The sequence below is a fragment of the Lemur catta genome, chromosome 14 (genome assembly GCF_020740605.2).
Source record: "Lemur catta isolate mLemCat1 chromosome 14, mLemCat1.pri, whole genome shotgun sequence".
NCBI classification, from domain to species: Eukaryota; Metazoa; Chordata; class Mammalia; order Primates; family Lemuridae; genus Lemur; species Lemur catta.
This window is the reverse complement of record NC_059141.1, coordinates 64,534,563-64,545,593: the sequence shown is the minus strand read 5'-3', so window position 1 is coordinate 64,545,593 and position 11,031 is coordinate 64,534,563.

Genomic DNA, 11,031 nt, shown 5'->3' with positions numbered 1-11,031 from the left:
CCCAGCTGAAGGCATCCCCGGGACGTGGATTTATGACCCGCTGAGCGCCAGCAGTGCGCTCGGCCGCAAGGGCCCTGAGGAGGCCTGGCTGGGGGCAGGGGGGGCAGCCCCAGCCCCAGCCCTGCAGGTGCCACGGGGGCCTCCAGGTTGAGGCACCTCTTTGTGGGTCCCCAGCTCCCCATGTGCGGTAGCTGTCTCCAAGCCCTCTGAGCCGATGGCCTGCTGTGTCCTGGTAGCCCGTGAGTGAAGTTTGTGATCCACTGCGGCATCTCAGAACAAGGCCTCCATTCCTGGAGATCTTTGGCCTGGGCAATGGCTTCGTAAGCTGGAAGGCCCCACAGCCTTACCCACCTTGGAGCTTGGGCCGTGGTGAGCGGAGCCCATCGGTCCCGAGACCAACCGGGGACCTGAAGGAGACTTTTCATGTGCTAGCTCCTCCCTCCCAGACCTGGGGTGAGGCCGGCTCACCCTGCCTTCCACGGGAGGCAGAAGCCACGTGGTGAAGCCTTCCCAGCCGGCCTGGCCTGGCCTGGGCTGGGCTGGGCGTGAGCCTCCTGTTGCGTGGGGCCACGCGAGGCTTCCGAGCAGTCACCTCCGTACAGGTGTCCTTTGGAGACAGGCTGTCTGGGGAGGGCGTGTCCGGTGTCTGTTGTGTGCCTGTGCCCGTGCGCAAGGCGGTGGGGGCTGAACAAGGTGGGACAAGGCCTTGGCAGGAAGACCATTTAGAGGTGGGCATAAAGGACCCAGGTAAGGCCTTAGCGGACAGCCTCCCTCCTCCCTCCTTCGAGAGTGCGGATCCCACCCTCTCAGCTCACCAGCAACCCCCTTGCCTTGGAAGATGCCTGTGACTCTGGTCCCCCTTGATGGCAGAGGGTCAGTAGCCTGGCAGGGCAAGGACAACTAAGGCGTCCAGCCAGTGTGAGGCTTCTGGTCCCACTGCCTGCGTAGGGCAAGTGATGCTGGCAGGTAAACAACAGGGGCACACAGAACGTCGCAGGACAGCTGCTCATTTTCAGCTTCGACTCGAGGCAGAAAATGAGTCCATCGAGAGAACTTCGATTCCCACACAGCACACACCTACACAGCCCTCCCCCATCCCGTTCGCAGGAGAACCCCGGGCGCTCTCACCCCTGCCCCCAGGAGAACCCCGGGCACTCTCACCCCTGCCCCCAGGAGAGCCCAGGCGCTCTCACCCCTGCCCCCAGGAGAGCCCAGGCACGAGCGCCAGGTGGAGAGCCGCAGACCCCGGTGGCTCGGCTCAGGCCTCCAGGGCAGCAGAGCCTCCTAGGCGGTAATTACATGTGGCTTTGAGTTCTCCCCTCAGACAACAGCCAACAAATCTCCCTTGAAGGTTGCTGTGAGCTTCTGAAGAGATGCTGATGGGAGGCGTCTGGTGTCGCGCTGTGATCCTGGACCCCCCGTCCCTTGTTCTGTAGGGAAGCACAAACCCTGTGCCCTGGCATGGCTGGCACTGCTTTCTCTGATGGGCCCTGCAAGGAACAGGCACGCGACTAATTTTAGAGTTAGAGTGAGCTGGTTCTGCTACCCTTTCTCATAATACTTACTTATTTAACAAATGTTTCTGGGGGCCAGAAAATTTACATTAGGCACTGCTAAGACAAAATGAATATGGCAAAGTTTGAAATATGTTTGAACCAAGGCTATCACAGGTAAATATTGAAATTGTCAACCCAGCAAACAACTTGTAACGCTGTGGTCTGTGCTTTTTTTTTCCCCCCCGTGGGGTTGGATTTTTTTATAAGAGGAAATTCTGCATGTATTCTTAGAGAATGGCACTTCTGAAGTTCTAAGGGGAGATCTGCCTGCTCCACGCCCGGCCCGCTGCTGTTCTCCCGGTGTGAAGGGACTGTGGCTTAGAACGAGGATAGCGTATGATGCACTAAGAGACAAATGAAAGCTGATCTCGGCAACCAGGACCCGCCGCGGGCCCACACCCTTCCTCCTCCATAGCCAGGCAGGGCCCAGGCTTTTCCTCACAGTGTGAGACACAAGCCTGGTATGTATTCAGTGGTTCCCAAACTTTTTGGCACCAGGGACCAGCTTCACAGAAGACAGTTTTTCCACGGACCCCGGGAGCAGAGGGGTGGTTTAGGGATGATTCAAGCGCATTTCATTTATTGTGCACTCTATTCTGTTATTGTTACATTGTAATATCTAATGAAATAATTATACAACTCACCATAATGCATAATCAGTGGGAGCCCTGAGCTTGTTTTCTTGCAACTAGACGGTCCCATCTGGGGGTGATGGGAGACAGGGACCGATCTGACAGGAGACCGAGCGCAGGCGGTGATGCGGCCATGGGGAGCGGCTGTAAATACAGATGAAGCTTCGCTGGCTCACCTACCACTCACCTCCTGCTGTGCGGCCCAGTTCCTAACATGCCAGAGACGGGTACTGGTCTGAGGCCCAGGGGTTGGGGAACCACAGTTCCAGGTGGATCAGAATGACTCTGGCCCAGGGAAAATAGTTACACCATGGGGGCCTCAGATTCTTGCTGATATTTGTGAAAGGATGAGCAGACACTTCTTCTTAAGGAAATGCCCAGGATCCCACTTCCCACCATGGGACGGACACGAACACAGACCACACCCGCTAGGAGGGCCCCATGGGCCCAGCAGGGCCAGAGGTGACAAGGCTCTCAGCCCAGTGGCAGCGCTGTGAAGGGGGCCTTGCGCTGGTGAGCCGAGATTTTGATTCAAGGGCTGTTTCTGTCTTTGTTCTCCCTTTGTCCCTCTGTTTTCTTGTTTTCTTCTTTCAGATCGTGCTCAGTGAGTGAGCAGGGTGGGCAGGGCTCTGAGTCTCATGTCACCTTTTGTCATCACTGGCACCTTCTCCAGCTCCCTGAGACAGACAGGACAGGGGGCTTTGAAGCATTTGAGCAACTATAGACAGACAGTGGCATCCTAGACATAGTTGACATGCACCGCAGCTTACTTGATTTTTAACCAGCACACCTCTGGTCTATCTGTTATCAGCAGAAGCTGCTAAGCAGGCAGGAATTCCACAAGTCAGAGGGATTAGCTTGGCAGATCCCCCGAATGCCTTGGACAAACAGCAGCGTGAGTTCAAATGTGACCCCAGCGTGGTACACTCTTCACTACCAGCTTGCTTCTCTTGAAAAATGGCCCAGAGAGAACGGGACCAAAGGTGCTGTTCCATCTGTCAAATGTTGTCTCTTTAACAACCCCAGTCAGTACGACAGAATGAAATTCAGTGTGTCTATTTTCATTCCGCATTCCGCGGAAAAGGCAGGCTCCTGAAGGCCCTCTGTGACATTACTCAGGCTATTTATTTTTGGCCCTGTGGCTGCAGGTTCTCCAAAATCAAAAGAGCACTGTGGTGGCCTGCTCCTCCCAAACGCTAGGAAAGCGCACGGTGAAAATCAGGGACTTGCATTCATTCTCTCATCCACAGCTGTGAGTTTGAACCTGAGGAGCAGGGCCATCCCTAGAGGACAGCACTGGTGAGACAGGTTCAGGGGCAGCAAGAACGTCCCCTCGGCCCTGACTCTGCATTAGCTGGTAGAGAAGGAAGGGCTGCCCTCCAAAGAGGAAAGGAATAGCCAGGGAAGCCACTGGAAGGCTCCAGACAGGAGGAAGCAGCCGACAGGCAGCTGAAGGATGCTCACTAGACGGAAATTATGGCTTCCACACAGTAAGAAGGAAGGAGAGAAAGGCCCTCACAAAAAGGTAACGGGACAATGAAAGTAGTTTAAAAGTGAGTTGACAACAGTGCTTACGGAAAAAATTTTTGTTTCTTCATGTCCTCCAACCCAGCGCTTTTGTCCTCCTGCTGGTTAGGTCATTAACAAGTTAAATGAAACAATGAAAGGTGCTCACTCCCCATTTGTGTAAGAATTAGGTTCCAACACAATAGATTCCTCCCCGACAACACTCAATGTTAAGAGGAAGTAAGAGAAACAATGTCCACAAAGCTTTCCTAGTGAAGAAAGAATGATACATGAATTTTGTCCAGCCGAAATGTCATGTGTGTGAGTATAAAGACGTTTCAAATATGCCAGAAATCAAGGAATATAAAACTCATAAGGCCACCTTGGAAAAACTACTGGGGGATGAACTCTAACCAAGCTCTGTGTTATGAAATTCCCATAGCCCAGCTGAAGAGACAACAAACAAGTTCGTCACTACATGGTGCTCTTCAGACGTTTCATTCACTCATCCTGGTTCCTATATTCATCATTTCCTACCAGAGGCTCAGAGTGCTGACGTTTTCTTCATGCAAATTTCCTCCATCCGGCCCCTCAGGCGCCAGCACGCTAACTGCGCTTTGCAACTCCAACAGGGGCACGTCGGACACGGTGTTTCCCAGACTCTGCTCGTCACGGAACCTCCTCTCGTAGGACTGGGTTCTGCAGAACAAGCCTTAGCGATGCGTTTGAGGACTGTGTGCTTGTGTGATAAACCAGTGTCTACGGTATGAATAACACTCCAGAACACTGACATCCTATGGCAGGGAGGCCATTACAATTTCTCTGCTCATTTATGCTCCATTCGGCTAACATCTACTGAGAACCCTCTATTTAGGCATCAGCACAGGTAACAGTGGCTCAAAACCAAATAAAGCACAGGTGAGCCTTTGAAGAGCTCATGGGAAAGTCATAAATCAATAATTATGTAATGTTATGTTTGCCATAGTGGTGGCAAACCACTGTGAGAGTCTGGGGGGAAAGTGACAAGAATGTATTTGCTCACAAGTCTGCACACATTTCATCACCTTACTCACATGTGATAGGAGAGGGCTCGCGACTAAATACGACCATGTTCCCGTCTGCCTCACTCGGAAGACAGGTGTGTTGCCGGGCACGTGGAGAAGTGCGGGGATACCTGCCTGCGAGAGTCCACGTCTGGGTGTGAGCAACCAGAACGCATGTGAGGACTAGAAGTTCCACCTTTGTGACTCTCCAGGACCAGAAATCACAATAGAGCCACGCTAGAGCACAACCACAGCCTCCCGCCACCCGTCTGTTTAGGGTCTCCCAGCCCGTCTCCCAGTGTTGCCATGCCGATGTTTCCTCCTTGCCCTCTGGGTCCCTGAGCGCCTCACACTCTGGTTCCCCTGGCAGGACACCCTCCTGGCATGGGGGCAGCTCCTGTCTTAGCCTCACAGCAACACGTGCTGTGCTCTTGTCACTACCGTGATGAGCCAAGCGAGGACTGTCTGCTTCTCATTAAATACCCCGAAGAGCCCCAGCAGTAGGGTGTCCCAGACTATCTGTCCTTATCGTGCTTGCACTATTTTATTTGACTTGCATTTATACTTTATCATCCTGTCTACCCACCCTCAACTTGACATTCTGTCCCTTAAGGTCTAGATCCAGAAAAACTATGAGCAACCCTGCTCCATGCTGGGCCTCCCTTACAAATCCCTTATTCATGGTACTTGGCTGCGTTAGGAGCCTTGGCAGTCTCTTTACCTCTTGGACGATTCTCCCCACAGAACTTGACCTGAGAAGTCAGGGGTGGCCATTGTGCTCAAATGTCATGGCAACGGGGGTGCCACTTAGCTCTGGAGGCAGCAGTCGGTGCCAGGGGCCCAGTCATTGTCTTCTCTAAGAGGTCACTAGAACTCTCATAATAATAAGCTGCTCCCACAAGTATGCCAGCCCAGACATTCTGGGTAGGGCCCCACATGCCCAGCTCGGGCAGTCACTAAGGCAAGTAGCTCGGACAGTCACTAAGGGACCTGCACACCACTTTGTTTTGCAGGCCAGTAATGCTCACTCTCGGAGCGCTGTGCCTCTTTGATGTAGCCCTTTGTTGCCAATGGCTTTCATGTTCTTCTTCATTTTCTGCACCATACAGGCTGAAGTCCCAGTAAATAAGCACTTCAACACCGGGAGAGCACTGTTCACTGCTAGAAGAGATGTGTTTTCTTGGAGAACGAAATAACTGTCAACATACGCATTTCTGTTTGGCCTACGAAGAGCCTTCTATACATCTGATTTGTACGAGGACTGGTTTCGATAACTAACATTTCAGTGGTGATCCTGTGCAGAAAGGATACTGGCAGAGAATTTTAAAGGTGCGCTACAGTGTACAAGTCACCAAATCCACTCCTCCATATCTGAAAAAGAATTTCTGCATAGTCGTCAGTAAGGAAGATATGTTCTTTCACATAAAGGGACATTTAGTCATTTCCTTGGGGTTATTATCTCCAAGCCTAGCTGTGTGGTGGACTCAGTTTCCCAAGTTATACTCCCATTCATTCTTCAGAAGACAAGTCCAAGACACTACTTGAGTTGTAGGAGAAAAATAATGTTTTACCCGGAAATGCACGTCTGTTGTAAGTGTGCTGCAGACATCCTCTAGCAGATCAAGGCAATTCCTTTCTATTCCTAGCTTGCTAAGACTTTTCTTTCAGAAAATGAAGAATGGATTTCAAATTTGATTAGAATTTTTGTCTGCATCTATTGAGCTGTCCAGAGGAAAGGCTCGTGGGAACAATATTCTCCAAGCTCTTACATGTTGATATCAGTTTGCACCCTTTCTATATCAAGGTCAGTTTTTTTAGACATAAAATCTTTCTTTGGAAATCCTAGGTATATTATTTCATTTTATTTTGTCATAGGGCATTAATGTAAAAAAAAACCTGATAATAATCTAATTTTATTTTCCTCATATTCTTTTTGCATAGATGCCCAGAGGATTTTTTTTTTCTTTTTCATCAAACTTCAGTAATTTTACTAAAAAAATTCCTTGGTATTGGTCATACTCATTGGATATTCTCAAGTATGTACTGTGATATTTCAATATGTAATTTTAAGTTGCTTTATGTCAGAAATGTTTTCTTTATTATTCAAAATATATCTAGAAATATTGAATTTGTTCTGAACTCTTCCTTTGGTTTTTGTCTTTAAAACTTCTCTATATGCTGTCTTCTTTGATACTTGTTATGCTCTCAAATCCTGTTTCTTTCTCCATTTTGTTTTGAAATTATTCTTCCTCATAAGCTTTCTATTTCTTGTAAAGTATCAGTTATCAAATGTATTAACTTGTGTTCATCCTAGTTTAGTCTTTTTTCTAAAATTTTTGTTTCCAATTCCTTGATTTGTCATCCCACTTTGAATTTTTCTAATCCTCTGTGTCTCAAGTAATTTTCCTAATGTCTTTAAACTCGTTTTGAAATATAATAGTAGGGGATTGTTTTCTCGTCTGTTTTGAGTGTATCTTTCTGATGTACCCCCGTTGTCTGTAGGACGCCATTTAATTCCCTAGCCTTTTTTTTCCTATGGTAGCTCGTATGGGATTTGAGGATGATACTTTTCTATTGCTCATTTCTATGTGAATGTAGTTTCCCTGAACCTATAGGTGGCTTGTCCAGACAGCTCTTGTCACTTCACTGAGCTGCTCTGATGTCTTCCGGCTCTGTACCTCTCGCTCACTTTTATAAGGACCTTCTCTTCTCTTCCCCATATTCTCTCTGTTCTGCCCAAGTTTGGTTCTAAGCTTCCTCCTCAGTGTGTGGAAAGGAGCCTTGGGCTGTGAGCGTTTAGAGTAGGTAAGAACTAGGCTGCTCCAGCCTCTTTAGATGCTATCCTGTGCTCCTTGCTCTTGTCCACTGTGGAAGTGAGCAATGCCTGCTGTCCTCAGCGAGCCCACCACACTTCCCAGCAACTACCTGTTGGGTCTCTGGTCTGTGTTCATGTCCATCCACATGTAAATAAAACGGGTCCTTCACCAGAGTTTGAGAAGCACTGCTGAAGGAGTCAGAGGAGGGGGAGAGCAGTAGTAGAAGGCTTCGTGGAAGAGGTAGCTCTTAGGCTGGGCATGAAGCGCAATCAGAGTGGGAATGAATGCTGGTGTTCCTCAGGGCTCTGCCCTTGGCCTCTCACTTTCTCTGGGGGCTCGGCCATTCTCATGCCTTCAAACATCATCTTCAAGGAAAACATTATCCAGATCTGAGTTTTCAGCTCAGAAAATCTTTTTTAACATCAAACTCGTAAAGCCATTTGGATGTCCCGTAGGTATAACAAATTTAGTATGGCCCAAACCAAGTGCATGACTTTCCCCCCAAACTTTGTCATTACATCTCACAAGTTTTATTGTGTTTTCAATCTCATTTAGTTCAAAATATTTTCTAGGCTGGGCGTGGTGGCTCACGCCTGTAATCCTAGCACCCTGGGAGGCCGAGGTTGGCGGATCCTTTGAGCTCAGGAGTTCAAGACCAGCCTGAGCCAGAGTGAGACCCCGTCTCTACTAAAAAAACAGAAATAAATTAGCTGGACAACTAAAAATATATATAGAAAAAATTAGCCGGGCATGGTGGCGCATGCCTGTAGTCCCAGCTACTAGGGAGGCTGAGGCAGGAGGATCGCTTGAGCCCAGGAGTGTGAGGTTGCTGTGAGCTAGGCTGACGCCACGGCACTCTAGCCCAGGCAACAGAATGAGACTCTGTCTCAAAAAATATATATATATATATATATATTTTCTAACTTCACTTGTGATTTTTTTTTCTTTGACCCATGGGTTATTTAAAAGTACATTGTTTAATTTCCAAATATTTTGGAATTTTTGAAATATCTCTATGTTATTGATTTCCAGTTAATTCCATAAACATACTTTATATAGTTCTATTCTTCTGAATTATATTGAGACATTTTATGACCTGAAATACAGTCTTCTTGGTAAATGTTCCATGTGCATTTGAAAAGAATGTGTGTTCTGATGTAGTCTGATGCAGTGTTCTATAAATAGCAATTAGGCCAAGCTGGTTGATAGTGTTATCAAATATTTTATATCCTTAGTGGTTTTCTGTATAATTTTCTATGAATTACTAAGAGACAAATGCTGAAATCTCCAACTCTATGGATTTATCTATCTTTCCAGTTTTATCAGACCTATCTGTTTTTGCTTCATGTATTTTGAAGTTCTGGATTTGAAATGCTATCTTTAGCATATAAATGAGTCTGTAATCCTCAACTCCATTTTGTACCATTGATCTATGCACCCTGCACCAGCATCATACTGTTTTAATTACTGTGACTTTAGACAAGACTTTCTGATCGTTGCTAAGGCAAACCTCTCTGTTCCCCCCAGTTAGCTTTTCTTTCTCACAAATATCTTGGCTCTTTTCATGTATTTACTGTTCATTTAGAACGTTTAGCATCAACTGGTCAAGTTCTCGTTAAGTATTTCATATATTTTATAAAATATTTATTTTATATTTCCCTGTTGCTCAGAAATAGTTTTCCTATTGAACACATAGAACAGGGGTTGGCAAACTTTTTCTCTAAAGGGCCAGCGGGTAAACACTTTAGGCTTTATGAGCCACATGGTTTCTACCGATACTATTAACTCAGCCGTTGCCATCATGGCACAAAGGCAGCCACAGACAACATGTAAACAAGTGGGCACAAAACTTTATTTACAAAAACAGGCAACAGGTCAGAGCTGGCCAGCAAGCCATAGTTTGCTGACTATAAAGAGAGATTAACAGCCAGGCGCGGTGGCTCACGCCTGTAATCCTAGCACTCTGGGAGGCCGAGCTGGGTGGATTGTTTGAGCTCAGGAGTTCGAGACCAGGCTGAGCAATAGTGAGACCCCGTCTCTACTAAAAAAAAAAGAAAAAATAGAAAGAAATTATATGGACAGCTAAAGATATATATAGGAAAAAAAAAATTAGCTGGGCATGGTGGCACATGCCTGTAGTCCCAGCTACTCGGGAGGTTGAGGCAGAAGGATCACTTGAGTCCAGGAGTTTGAGGTTGCTGTGAGCTAGGATGATGCCACAGCACTCACTCTAGCCCAGGCAACAGAGTGAGACTCTGTCTCAAAAAAAAAAAGAGAGATTAATAGATACAGAGAAGGATTAATTTTTACATAGTTATCTTGTATCCTAACTTCATAATGAATTTCCTAATACTATTTTTCAGTCGAGTCTATTATTTCTATGTGGGCAAATATATAAACAAAAGATCATTTCGTTCTAATTTTCCAATGTTTGTAACAATTATGCTTTTGTAGTCTTATTGCTTTGGCTAGATAACCTGGAGCAATCAGCTATAGTGCTAACAGGTGGTATCATTTTTTAAAAATAAAAAGGCTCTGTTTTTTCACCTTCAGATTTGATGCTGTGGTTTCTAAAAAATGTTCTTTATCGTGTGCAAGTTTCAGATTTGATGGTTGTATTAGATATCTTTTAAGATCCTTCTAATTCAAACTGTTTCCCTATGAGGGAATGACTGGTGTTTGATGGTGGCCATAGACAAATGAGTGCTCCACTGAGCAATCCATCGGCCCACTGAATATCAACGACCTGTTTTCACTTACTGGATACTTTCCAAATCTTCTGGTTCAATCACTCAAACTTCATGACAACACAGAAAAAAACTAATTCTTCCCAGGGATTAGAAAAAATTAAGTAGGAAATAAAATGTTTTGTTTTAGAGTTGTTCAAGGTGCTTTCCTTTGTGGTTTTTCAATAAAAACAACTCAATGAAATGACCTTTGAGTACTAAAGGTAAATTTAATTGAAAATTCAATAATGTTCTAGGGAAATTGGGGTGAAAAGTCCAAAGAAAAATAAATTACTAGGTTTAATATAAGAATAAAATCTATAAGGTTATTTCTGAAAACCTTTGGTTTAACATGTAAGCATTAAGAACACAAAATTTTAAAAATATGTATTTAAAGTTGAAAGTTAATAAATGTATATATGTTTATATTTAAACATTTTAAAACTTCCTTTAAATTAGCATTCGTATATTCACAAGTGTCAATGAGAATTTCATATATCCTAGACAGAAATTTTTTCATTACTGGTATAAAAGTTAGTATTTTAATTAGTCAAAAGTTTTCAGTTTGGAATTCACCTTCTAAGAATAAAGTGAAAACCAATGCAATCAGTATTTCCACATTCACTTACTTAATTTCCCTGAAAAACTAAAAGTTAATCCAGCTATCAAAATATGAGGTGCACATTAAAGAAGGGACATATTTAACATCAAGAATGGTGAAATTTTTCTTTACAAGAACATTTCAAGGTCCA